General features: G+C 46.4%; 1 protein-coding gene and 5 non-coding genes across 6 annotated transcripts in view; all 6 read left to right on the forward strand.

Annotated features, from left to right (window-relative positions):
- The window catches only part of LOC142391905 (NLR family CARD domain-containing protein 3-like), a 418516-nt gene that overhangs the window by 308600 nt on the left and 97139 nt on the right, over positions 1–12777 (forward strand). The window lies entirely within an intron of this gene.
- Positions 3091–3162, forward strand: trnaq-uug (transfer RNA glutamine (anticodon UUG)). Its single transcript has one exon. It is a non-coding gene; the product is annotated as a tRNA-Gln (tRNA).
- On the forward strand, positions 3507–3579 carry trnav-cac (transfer RNA valine (anticodon CAC)). Its single transcript has one exon. It is a non-coding gene; the product is annotated as a tRNA-Val (tRNA).
- trnav-aac (transfer RNA valine (anticodon AAC)) lies at positions 11458–11530 on the forward strand. Its single transcript has one exon. It is a non-coding gene; the product is annotated as a tRNA-Val (tRNA).
- trnaq-cug (transfer RNA glutamine (anticodon CUG)) lies at positions 11972–12043 on the forward strand. Its single transcript has one exon. It is a non-coding gene; the product is annotated as a tRNA-Gln (tRNA).
- Positions 12380–12452, forward strand: trnav-cac (transfer RNA valine (anticodon CAC)). Its single transcript has one exon. It is a non-coding gene; the product is annotated as a tRNA-Val (tRNA).

Consider the following 12777-nt stretch of genomic DNA (forward strand, 5'->3'; position numbering starts at 1 on the left):
TGCTTGAGCTCCTGCTCACACTTTTGACGGAGATGCCGCTCACACGTCAAACAGTTTTGCACCTTCTTTAGTTTTTCCTCAGTCATGGAGCAGCCGCTCTCTGCTGCCACTCTTCTGTCTTTTTCTCCTGTCAGAAAGAAATGTTTCTTCAGCAGCTTTGTCCTCAGAATATCCATCCCATGCTATAAATAGCTGATCTTTTCATTCTTCTGTCGGTAAGAGTTCTGTCATTTCTCTGATCCATAATCTCGGTCGGCAGCAGAGGCGTTAGAGGGAATCCCCTCGGTTTGTGAAACTGGAAACTTCCACTTGACTGGAGGAACTACGGAGGCCTGGAGATGATCCTGCAGGAGCTGGACATCCTCTGAGTGAGGAGTCCCAGCTGCAGCAGAGACCTGGGATTGTTCTTTTTCCAACAGTTGCTGGGTTCCTCATAACTTTCCTTACTGCCAAAAGTAATGGGACACGTGTAGAAACCCTCGGGCAAATCGTCGTCTGCCATGTCACACCACTGAAGTGGAGGAGATGATTTCTTGGTTTGACTCATTTTGCTTGTTGTTTTTAAGTACTTAAAATTCAATTCAATTCAATTCATTTTTATTTATATAGCGCCAAATACAACAAATGTCATCTCAGGGCACTTCAGTAATAAAGTCCAATTCAGGCCAATTGGAGTTTAATTTATTGTAATTATAATCCAATTAATTCAATTCAGAATGAATCCAATTCATTCATACAGAGCAATTCAAAAACTATTTCCTCGCTAAGGAAACCAACAGATGGCACCGAACTTGCACTATCTCTAATTAGATAGAACTTTTTAATAGTTCTAAGATCATATCTTTCTGGTTTTATTTGCATTTTACAAAGAGTCCCGAGTAATTATGAAAGTGGGGTTTTAATTTGAAGAAAAAAGCCTCAAAATAAAGTGATTTTTAGGAGTATGCAGGGATTCATTTCCATCTAATGAACAGCTCAGTTATATTAAACAGTGGGCCGTGTGAGCAGCAATCAGGGGAGTAAGGAGTTCACAGATCATAGACAGAGGCAACCGTCCAACTATTCAAAGCTTTTAAAATGAGTAATAAAATCTGACAGGTAACCAGGGAAGGAAGGACAAGAGGCAGGGAGGTGGGCAACCACTGTGTGGCCTGGTGTGGGAATAATCACCTCAGCTGCTGATTTTAGGAGGAGCACCAATAAGCCAAACAGCGTCTCCATCCCAGGAGAAGAGGTGGCTGAGGAACACCTGGGAGTTTACCTGTTGCATATCTCTTATAAGTCTGTGGTGCAGAGTGCCATCTTTCTTCAGCAGCATCTGCTGTGGCAGCAGCATCAGAGCCAGCGACTCAAAGAAACTGAGCAAACTGCTAAAGAAGGCTGGCTCTGACCTGGGGACTGCTTTGGAGCTGTGTTTGATGAGCACTCACTTCTTTTTTTTTTTTTAAAACCCCTTGTCCTGTCCAGCATTATGGCAGCAGAATTGTAATCTGAATACTGTTTATGCTATATCATATATGCTATACCAAGGGAAGCTTTATGAATGTAAAGCTCCCCTTGATGCCCATCAACTCCTTCCATCCATCCATTATCTATACTGCTGAATCTGTTGGTCGGGTCGCGGGGGGGGGGCTGGAGCCTATCCCAGCAGTCAATGGGTGAGAGGCGGGGTACACCCTGGACAGGCTGCCAGTCCATCACAGGGCCACATAGAGACAAACAACCATGCACACTCACACTCACACTCACACCTAAGGACAATTTTTTAGACAGTGAGAGGAAGCCGGAGTACCCGGAGAGAACCCACGCATACACGGGGAGAACATGCAGACTCCACACAGAAAGGCCCTGGCTGGGTGTTGAACCTGGAACCTTCTTGCTGTGAGGCGACTGTGCTAACCACCACACCACTGTGCAGCCCCCTCCATCAACTCCTTATTTTTATTTATTTATTTTTGTTACAATACTTAACATGATGTGATAGTGTGATAGTGCCGAACCGGACCGGGGGACAGAGAGAGAGGGAGAGCGAAGAAGGGAAAAAAAGGAACAGAAATATGAAGAGACAAACATAGAAAACAATGAAAAATGAGAAAACCAGCTGCTACACCTGTAAAAACAAAACTGAAGACAATCCAAGGCTTTTGTGGGGAATCCAGCCTTAGAGGCACCAGGAGCACCTGTAAACAGACAAGCAGAGAACAAACACGCAAACACACAAACAAAAAAGCACAAGCAGCAGCAATCACACGGCAACCTTCCATCAAGGAATCGAACCCTGTTCCTCCGCTTGACAGGCGGATTCTAACCTTTGACCAGCGAATTGTCAAGCATTTGCATGACTGAGAGCGTAAATTAACTGTGGAAGGGGTTCCATGGTGTAAAGGTCAGCACTCTGGACTCTGAATCCAGTGATCGGAGTTCAAATCTCGGTGGAACCTTCAGGTGTGTGCTGTCATGGTTGTGTTCTGGAAAGAAGATGAGTTGAGTAGGTTAGTCAGTTGCCAAATGACACCAGAGTGCTCAATTCCAGCTGAGAGGGTATGTGACATCACACCTCTGTGTTGCTCATTGAATTTTTTTTGGTTTCTTCTTGCATATTCATTTACGATGCTTCCATTTATCCATGCTCGAAACTGGGCGGAAACATTACTTGCTCCTCCTTTATTTATTTCATCCTTGTGTGAAGATGTATGACTGCACGCTAATGATAGCAACATCAACATATTCATAATTATGGATAGGAGGGGAGCCTCATCTGCTATTCTTGACATGTAAAGTCAATTTTTGCAGGTTTTCAAAAGATTTTCTGATGCTATGGTGTGAAACGGACTTTGGCGAATCCCGAGCTGCTGAGCGAAAATGGCAGCCTTCGGTCAAGGAATCAAACCCTGTTCCTCCGCTTGACAGGCGGATTCTAACCTTTGACCATTGAAGAAGATACAGAATGTGTTGCTTGACTGTCGTGCCAATTCTGAGAATACAAGCTATAAGAGTATCACTGAAAAATTGACAAAAAAAATCACGTCGTTAAAACCCTTTCATTGTCAAGCATTTGCATGACTGAGAGCGTAAATTGACTGTGGAAGGGGTTCCATGGTGTAAAGGTCAGCACTCTGGACTTTGAATCCAGTGATCCGAGTTCAAATCTCGGTGGAACCTTCAGGTTTGTGCTGTCATGGTTGTGTTCTGGAAAGAAGATGAGTTGAGTAGGCTAGTCACTTGTGAAATGACACCAGAGTACACGATTGATCAATTGCAGCTGAGAGGATCTGTGGTATGTGATGTCACACCTCTGTGTTGCTAGTTGAATCTTTTTTGGTTTCTTCTTGCATATTCATTTACCATGCTTCTATTTATCCATGCTCTCCCAGAGGAGTGTGTTACAATCCCACTTCTGACTCAATTTGTTGCGACTCCACAAACTCTTTCCGCGAGCAACAAAATTTGGGAAAACTTACCTCATTCTTTGGCTTCCGGAACACTAGTGAATAGGCATGGCTTCAGTTTCCGTAGTGTAGTGGTTATCACGTTCGCCTCACACGCGAAAGGTCCTCAGTTCGAAACTGGGCGGAAACATTACTTGCTCCTCCTTTATTTATTTCATCCTTGTTTGAAGATGTATGACTGCACAATAATGATAGCAACATCAACATATTCATAATTATGGATAGGAGGGGAGCCTCATCTGCTATTCTTGACATGTAAAGTCAATTTTTGCAGGTTTTCAAAAGATTTTCTCATGCTATGGTGTGAAACGGACTTTGGCGAATACCTAGCTGCTGAGCGAAAATGGCAGCCTTCAGTCAAGGAATCAAACCCTGTTCCTCCGCTTGACAGGCGGATTCTAACCTTTGACCATTGAAGAAGATACAGAATGTGTTGCTTGACTGTCGTGCGAATTCTGAGAATACAAGCTGTAAGAGTATGACTGAAAAATTGTCAAAAAAAATCACGTCGTTAAAACCCTTTCATTGTCAAGCATTTGCATGACTGAGAGCGTAAATTGACTGTGGAAGGGGTTCCATGGTGTAAAGGTCAGTGTCTTGGGCTACGTTCCCAATCAGCTTAAACACTTCTCAATAATATCCAGGACGCATGTGCTTGATTCCATGAAGTTTACTGAGAATCTTGTGAAACTGAAAATACAGCAAAACCATCTGCATTAATATTATAAAGATACGATCTGATCTAAACACGAAACAGTCTTAACACAGAGCTAACCTAGCTTAGCTACACAATTTAAATCTTAGCAGTCTTAATACATACAAACTCACAATTGCCAGATTAATGTTAATGTCAGCTGATAAACAATACTCACAGACGTTGTTTTAGCGAAGAGGGAGAACAACTGGAGGATTAACAGAAGAGCTGAAGACTGCGTGTGTTTGCACGACCGTAGCTGACCACAGCACTGAGAGTTTTCTACATGTCCCAACATGTCCCAAGTACCACCCCCACGTTGCTATGGTAACCAAATGACATTGAACTGTGTTTCTAGCAAACGAACAACGTATTTTCCAGGGGCATAACACTCCCCGCTTGGGTTCTTTAAAGAGCCCACATTAACAAACAGAATCAGTCTTTGGAGAAAGAAGCAGAACGACTTCTGTAATGGGACGAGAAAAGGTCTTTTTGGTTCCATCCCTGACAACTTCCGCTTCAACTTTCCGGACCAATCCATCCTCTCCTGGAAAGGTTTTTGTGATGATGCCCATAGGCCATTCGTTTCTCTTTGCCTGCTTGTCTTTCAGGAGAACTATGTCTCCTTCTTGGAGGCTTGGCCGTTTTCCTTGCCACTTGTGCCGGAGCTGCAATGTTTTGAGGTATTCATGTTTCCACCTGTTCCAAAACATATCTGCCAGACCCTGAACTTGCTTCCACTCCTCTCTGAACAGATCTGCTTCCTCAAAGCTGCCTGGTGGAGGAGGAGGCGCAGAGCCTGTCTTGAGGGTCAGGAGCATTGCTGGTGTGAGGATGAGAGGCGATTCTGGATCCGATGACACTGGGATGAGAGGCCTATTATTCATGATCGCAACTACCTCGGCCATGAGCGTAGTCAGAACCTCATGTGTTAGGCGAGACCTCTTCTGATCTTGCAACATGCAATCTAAGATACGGCGGGCGATGCCAATCATGCGCTCCCATGCGCCACCCATGTGGGACGCATGGGGTGGGTTAAACACCCAGGTACAGCTCTGTGTGCTCAGGTACTTCTCCATGCTATTGAAGCCTGGATTCGTCTTGTCCATTTCCAGCTCACGGGAGGCGCCAATGAAATTAGTTCCACAGTCAGAGCGTATCTGCTTTGCAGGGCCTCTGATCGAAAAGAACCTTCTTAAGGCGTTGATAAAACTGCTGGCACTCATTGCCTCGATCACCTCGATATGAACTGCCCTTGAACACATACATGAGAACATCACTGCCCATCGTTTGGAGTTGGAGACTCCTCCTCTTGTGCGGCGTGAGACAATGTCCCATGGTCCAAAGACATCGACACCCACGTAGGTGAAAGGAGGTGCTACTTGTAGCCGTTCTGCTGGCAAGGCTGCCATCTGCTGATGTTCGGTCTTTCCCCTCAGTTTCCTACAAATGACACACCTGTAGAGCAAGCTGCTAATACAGCGTTTGGCTCCCACCAGCCAGAACCCTGCAGCTCGAATGGCCCCTTCGGTGAGATGTCTTCCTTGGTGTTTCACTGCTTCGTGATAGTGTGACACGAGCAGGGTTGCGAGGTGATGCCGCCCAGGAATGATGATAGGGTGAGTCTCATTCATGCTTAGACTCGACTGCCCAATGCGACCTCCTACCCTAAGAAGTTGGTCTGGGCCCACTGTGGGGTGCAATTTCCACAGGCTGCTAGAAGATGGGATGTTTGAACCTGAGTTGATACACTTGAGCTCCTCAGCATAGCACTCATTCTGGACACTCTTTACGATACACACTTTGGCTTTGAGTAGCTCTTCCTCTGTAGGACGACAGATGTGCCACCCCTGGCATTCCTTCTGAATGGAGTGAGCGAAGGAGTGAGCCACGTGGATCAGGTGTGCTATGGCTGTGAGGAGAGTGCTGAACTTGGAGAAGCGTTCAAAGCGTTGTGAGTGTACCACATCTCTGGTAACATGTGTGAGGCTTGTCGTCACCTGGGGACGCACTTCAGAATCGATGTCAGGGTTGACAAGATCATAGTTCTCAGATGGACACGAGGATGCATCGTAGAGAAAGGCTGGTCCTTTGAGCCATGTTGTGCTACTAAGGAGGGCTGGTGTCACTGTTCTTGAGCCTACATCAGCTGGGTTGAGGTGTGTTGGAACATACTTCCACTGGCCAGGACACAGTGACTGATGGATTCTCTGAACCCTGTTATGTACATAGACATAGAATCTCCTTGACTGGTTGTGGATATATCCCAATACAACCTTGCTATCTGTGTAATAGGTGATGTTGTTAAATGTTGTGTCCATCTCTGTGGCTATCATCTCGGCGATCTCGACAGCGAGTACAGCTGCACAGAGCTCAAGCCTTGGGATAGTTAGGCCAGGCTGGGGGGCCAACTTTGCCTTCCCAAAGACAAAGCCAACATCCACCTGTTCTTGTTGGCTTGTGACCTTAATGTAGGCCACAGCTGCAATTGCTTTGACTGATGCGTCTGCAAAGACGCAGAGTTCTCTTCTTAGTGCCCCTGCAGTGGAGAAGGACGTATAAGGGCGTTGTATCTGGAGCCCCTCTAAGTCTTTGAGTGACTCTTTCCATCTGGTCCACTCAATCTCCATGTCTTTGGGTAGGGGCGAGTCCCATTCCTCTGCTTGTGTGGTGAGTTCTCTGAGTATTAGTCTTCCGTGAACTGTGATGGGTGCGAGGAACCCTAAGGGGTCATAGAGGCTATTCACTGTCGAGAGTACTCCTCTACGGGTGAACGGCTTTTTATCGTCTTCAATCTGAAACATGAAGGTGTCTGTGCGCATGTTCCAGAACAATCCAAGGCTACGTTGGATGGGCAGATCATCGACGAAGAGATCTAGGCTGTTGACGTCGTTGGAACGATCCTCGGATGGGAATGCTTCGATGACGGCAGGTCGATTTGACGCAATTTTGTGCAGTCTGAGGTTAGAAGCTGCAAGCATCTTCTGCGCTCGCCCGAGGACACTGATGGCTTCTTCCTCACTGCTGAAAGACTTTAAAGCATCGTCAACATAGAACTCACGGTCGATGAATCTTCTTGCGTCGCTGCCATAGTCGGCTTCTGCTTCCTTAGCTGCCCGTCGCAAACCGTACACTGCAACGGCAGGCGAAGGACTGTTCCCAAACAGGTGGACTCGCATCCTGTAGTCCACAATACCAGAGGTGAGGTCGTTGTTCCTATACCACAGGAAGCGGAGGAAGTCCCGGTGGTCCTCCTTTACAACGAAGCAGTGGAACATGTGCTCGATGTCAGCGGTGATCGCTACTTGTTCCTTCCTGAACCTCATGAGAACGCCTAGTAGGCTATTATTAAGGTCGGGGCCAGTGAGCAAAACGTCGTTGAGCGATACTCCTCCACATGACGCGCTGCTGTCGAAGACCACACGGATCTTATCTGGCTTCCTGGGGTGGTACACGCCAAACAGGGGCAGGTACCAGCACTCCTGTTGGGGTTTCGTTGGTGGGGCAACTTCTGCATGTGCTCTCTTGAGCATCTTCTCCATAAACTCCAGGAAGTGGGCTTTCATCTGCGGCCGTTTTTCCAATGAGCGGTGGAGTGAGACCAGACGGTCGAGAGCGTGTTTCCTGTTATTGGGTAGCCGCTGTCTTGGCGACCGGAAGGGTAAAGGTGCAACCCAACTTTTGGCGCTGTCCTGGTGGCACTCAGCTTCCATTATCTGAAGAAACTTCAGATCTTCTATGGATGGAGCAAGTCTGTGGTCATCAGGAGTACGTGCGAAGACGGTTTGACCCAGGCTGTCTCCTATGAGGGTCGCTGAGCCGTACGTGGGGGTTAATGCCAGATGTTTAGGTGCTTGACTGAACATCTCTTTCACCCTGATCTTGCTGTTGCATGGCTGGAGATGGCTTGCACGACCATTGTCTAAGATGGCTGTTTTGTAGCTTCTTGCCTCGAGTGGTCTGTGAGCGCCTCCAAGGCATACATCACCGATGACGACCCATCCTAGGTCAAGCTTTTGAGCGAACGGTGTATTTCCTGGGCCACTTATCTGCTCTCGGACCTTGTGAACTTGTAAGATGTCCCTACCCAATAGGAGGAGTATCTTGGCGTCCGGATCGAGAGGTGGTATTTTGTCAGCTATGCGTTTCAGGTGAGCATGGTGGTATGCTGCATCTGGGGTAGGAATCTCAGCACGCACATTAGGGATTTGGTTGCACTCGAGGAGTGTAGGCAGAGGAATGCTTACTTTCTTGTCCACTGGCTCCACAGTGTAGCCACTGACTCTCCTCCCCGCTGTCTCTGTACGTCCCGCACAGGTCTTGAGCGTGTATGAGTAGGAGCAGCCGGAGATATTGAAGACATCAAAGAACTCGGACCGTGCGAGGGACCGATTACTCTGCTCATCCAGTATGGCGTACATCCTCTTGGACGCCTCTCTGCACCCGTTTGGAAACACGCTGACAAGGCAGATCTTGGCACATGCTCTGGCGCTTAGACCTTCCCCACATACTTGTGTGCATGTCGACTTGACCTCCTGGTTATCCGCTTTGTCCTCCTCCCCGCCATCCTCTGAAGTAGAAGGGAACGACTTAGATTTCCAGGTAGGTCGGTTGGGGTGTAGTGCTGTCACGTGAGCAGTGCTCTCGCACTCTGTACATTTTATCTCAGCAGTGCAGTTCTTTGCGAGATGTTCTGTGGAAGAGCAACAGCGAAAACAGATGTAGTGTTCCTTCAAGAGCTGTTTGCGATCATCTATGCTCTTTTCACGAAAGCCTCTGCATTTCCTAAGAGGGTGGGGCTTTTGATGTAGGGGGCAATGTTCGTTTGGGTCAATTCGTTCCCTGCCTCCTCTAGACTCATACTTGGTGGATCCTGAGACCTGTGTCTTATGAACGTATACGGATGTCTTTGCGGGCCTCTCCCATTTGCTCTTTCTCTCTGTTGGAGCTTGCATGAAGAGGTTAAAACCTGGGTCTGTACGAGCCTTTGCCTCTGTATGGATGAAGTCTACCAGTACGAAGAAAGGTGGGAAGCTGACGAAACGTTCACGTTTGTATCTTGTCCCAAAGTATAACCACTTTTCTTGTAAGTTGTAAGGAAGTTTCTCTATAATAGGCTTAATTCCTCTGGAAGTATCTAAGTATGACAAGCCTGCGAGGAAGCCATCCTCCTTGGCTGCCTGTAGTTCTGACAACAGGTCAGCTAGATCTCGGAGTCTCTGTGGATCCTTTGTTGTGATCTTTGGAAAGTTTTCCAGTTTGCTGAACAGAGCCTGTTCAACTGCCTCTGGTGAGCCATATAGTTCATCGAGACGCTCCCATGCCATGTACAGTCCATTAGCCGGATTTCTGATGTTGACTGTTTTTATTCTTCTTACTTGTTCTGCTGACTCTTTTCCCAGAAACTTGGTTAGGAGGTCGATTTCTTCTGCAGCAGACAGATCTAGCCCGGCGATAGTATTTCCGAACGATGTTTTCCAGGCCCAATAGTTCATTGGCTGATCATCATATGGGGTGAGACCTGAGGTCACCAGGCGGTTGCGGGCGAGGTATTTAATGAGGTCTCCGTTTGATGCAGAATTGTCATGGCTGGTTCCATAAGGCGTCCCACGAACAGGTTGGTATGCAGGAGATGGGAAATGCTGTTTGAAGGTCTGATGTGGAGATATTCCACTAAGCTGAGGAGCTGGAGGGGAGTAGAGAGGCTGCTTGAGGCTTTGTTGTTCTGGTGCTCCACTTGTCTGGGGAGCCTGAGGAGAGTGATGAGGCGTGATGGCAGAAGAAGCAGCAGCTTGAGTTTGGCTTTCGTTGGGTGGGTGGAGTGCTGATGAAGCGTTGTCGCTCTTTATTATGGCTGGTGAGCTATTGCTGTGTAGGCTGGCTTGCTCTGACACGTAGGTGGCAGTGCGCTGGTGTTTGATAGACTGGGGGACCGTGTCGTTAGCTTCACTGCGTAATTCCAGGCCCATGTCTATTAAACCAGCCACGAGAGTATTTGCCTCTGCTATGGCAGCATCTTTTTCTTTTTCTTCATTTAATGCATCAAGACTGGCTTGGATACGTGCCTGCTCCACTTTAAGTTCGATTTCCTTTTTTGAATGTGCCGCTCTGGCTTGCGCTGCTTCAGCTTTTGCTTTAGCCTTGGCGATGACAATGCTAATTCTTGAGCTAGACGATGTACTAGATGAGCGACTGCTACTTGAATGTGCAGACTCAGAGTGGTTATCTCCATTTCCACCTTTACTGTTGCTGCGTTGTGACATTGTGACTCGGCGTGGGTTCAATGTTAGGAGAAGAAGGCTAGCGTGAAGCTGTCTGGAAGCTGTAATGTTAGCTGCTTATCTCTTGATATTGAGTAGCTCTGTAGGAAGCAATCCGTGTGTTTCCCGTTAGCTGTGTTGCCGTCTTTTCACTGTCTTGGGCTACGTTCCCAATCAGCTTAAACACTTCTCAATAATATCCAGGACGCATGTGCTTGATTCCATGAAGTTTACTGAGAATCTTGTGAAACTGAAAATACAGCAAAACCATCTGCATTAATATTATAAAGATACGATCTGATCTAAACACGAAACAGTCTTAACACAGAGCTAACCTAGCTTAGCTACACAATTTAAATCTTAGCAGTCTTAATACATACAAACTCACAATTGCCAGATTAATGTTAATGTCAGCTGATAAACAATACTCACAGACGTTGTTTTAGCGAAGAGGGAGAACAACTGGAGGATTAACAGAAGAGCTGAAGACTGCGTGTGTTTGCACGACCGTAGCTGACCACAGCACTGAGAGTTTTCTACATGTCCCAACATGTCCCAACATGTCCCAAGTACCACCCCCACGTTGCTATGGTAACCAAATGACATTGAACTGTGTTTCTAGCAAACGAACAACGTATTTTCCAGGGGCATAACAGTCAGCACTCTGGACTTTGAATCCAGTGATCCGAGTTCAAATCTCAGTGGAACCTTCAGGTGTGTGCTGTCATGGTTGCGTTCTGGAAAGAAGATGAGTTGAGTAGGCTAGTCAGTTGTGAAATGACACCAGATTGCACGATTGATCAACTCCAGCTGAGAGGATCTGTGGTATGTGACGTCACACCTCTGTGTTGCTAGTTGAATCTTTTTTGGTTTCCTCTTGCATATTCATTTACGATGCTTCTATTTATCCATGGTCTCCCAGAGGAGTGTGTTACAATCCCACTTCTGACTCAATTTGTTGCGACTCCACAAACTCTTTCCGCTAGCAACAAAATTTGGGAAAACTTAACTCATTCTTTGGCTTCCGGAACACTAATGTATAGGCATGGCTTCAGTTTCCGTAGTGTAGTGGTTATCACATTCGCCTAACACGCGAAAGGTCCTCAGTTCGAAACTGGGCGGAAACATTACTTGCTCCTCCATTATTTATTTCATCCTTGTGTGAAGATGTATGACTGCACGTTAATGATAGCAACATCAACATATTCATAATTATGGATAGGAGGGGAGCCTCATCTGCTATTCTTGACATGTAAAGTCAATTTTTGCAGGTTTTTAAAAGATTTTCTGATGCTATGGTGTGAAACGGACTTTGGCAAACCCCTAGCTGCTGAGCTAAAATGGCAGCCTTCCGTCAAGGAATCGAATCCTGTTCCTCCGCTTGACAGGCTGATTCTAACCTTTGACCAGCAAAGATACAAAATGTGTTGCTTGACTGACGTGCCAATTCTGAGAATACAAGCTGTAAGAGTATCACTGAAAAATTGACAAAAAAAAAAATCACGGTGCTAAAACCCTTTCATTGTCAAGCATTTGCATGACTGAGAGCGTAAATTGACTGTGGAAGGGGTTCCATGGTGTAAAGGTCAGCACTCTGGACTCTGAATCCAGCGATCCGAGTTCAAATCTCGGTGGAACCTTCAGGTGTGTGCTGTCATGGTTGAGTTCTGGAAAGAAGATGAGTTGAGTAGGCTAGTCAGTTGTGAAATGACACCAGAGTGCACAATTCCAGCTGAGAGGATCTGTGGTATGTGACGTAACACCTCTGTGTTGCTAGTTGAATTTTTTTTGGTTTCTTCTTGCATATTCATTTACGATGCTTCTATTTATCCATGCTCTCCCAGAGGAGTGTGTTACAATCCCACTTCTGACTCAATTTGTTGCGACTCCACAAACTCTTTCCACGAGCAACAAAATTTGGGAAAACTTACCTCATTCTTTGGCTTCTGGAACACTAGTGAATAGGCATGGCTTCAGTTTCTGTAGTGTAGTGGTTATCACGTTCGCCTCACACGCGAAAGGTCCTCAGTTCGAAACTGGGCGGAAACATTACTTGCGCCTCCTTTATTTATTTCATCCTTGTGTGAAGATGTATGACTGCACAATAATGATAGCAACATCAACATATTCATAATTATGGATAGGAGGGGAGCCTCATCTGCTATTCTTGACATGCAAAGTCAATTTTTTCAGGTTTTAAAAAGATTTTCCGATGCTGTTTTTGAAACGGACTTTGGCGAATCCCTAGCTGCTGAGCGAAAATGGCAGCCTTCCGTCAAGGAATCGAACCCTGTTCCTCGGCTTAACAGGTGGATTCTAACTTTTGACCAGCAAAGATACAGAATGTGTTGCTTGACTGTCGTGCCAATTCTGA

The sequence above is a fragment of the Odontesthes bonariensis genome, chromosome 11, assembly GCF_027942865.1.
Source record: "Odontesthes bonariensis isolate fOdoBon6 chromosome 11, fOdoBon6.hap1, whole genome shotgun sequence".
Classification (NCBI taxonomy): domain Eukaryota; kingdom Metazoa; phylum Chordata; class Actinopteri; order Atheriniformes; family Atherinopsidae; genus Odontesthes; species Odontesthes bonariensis.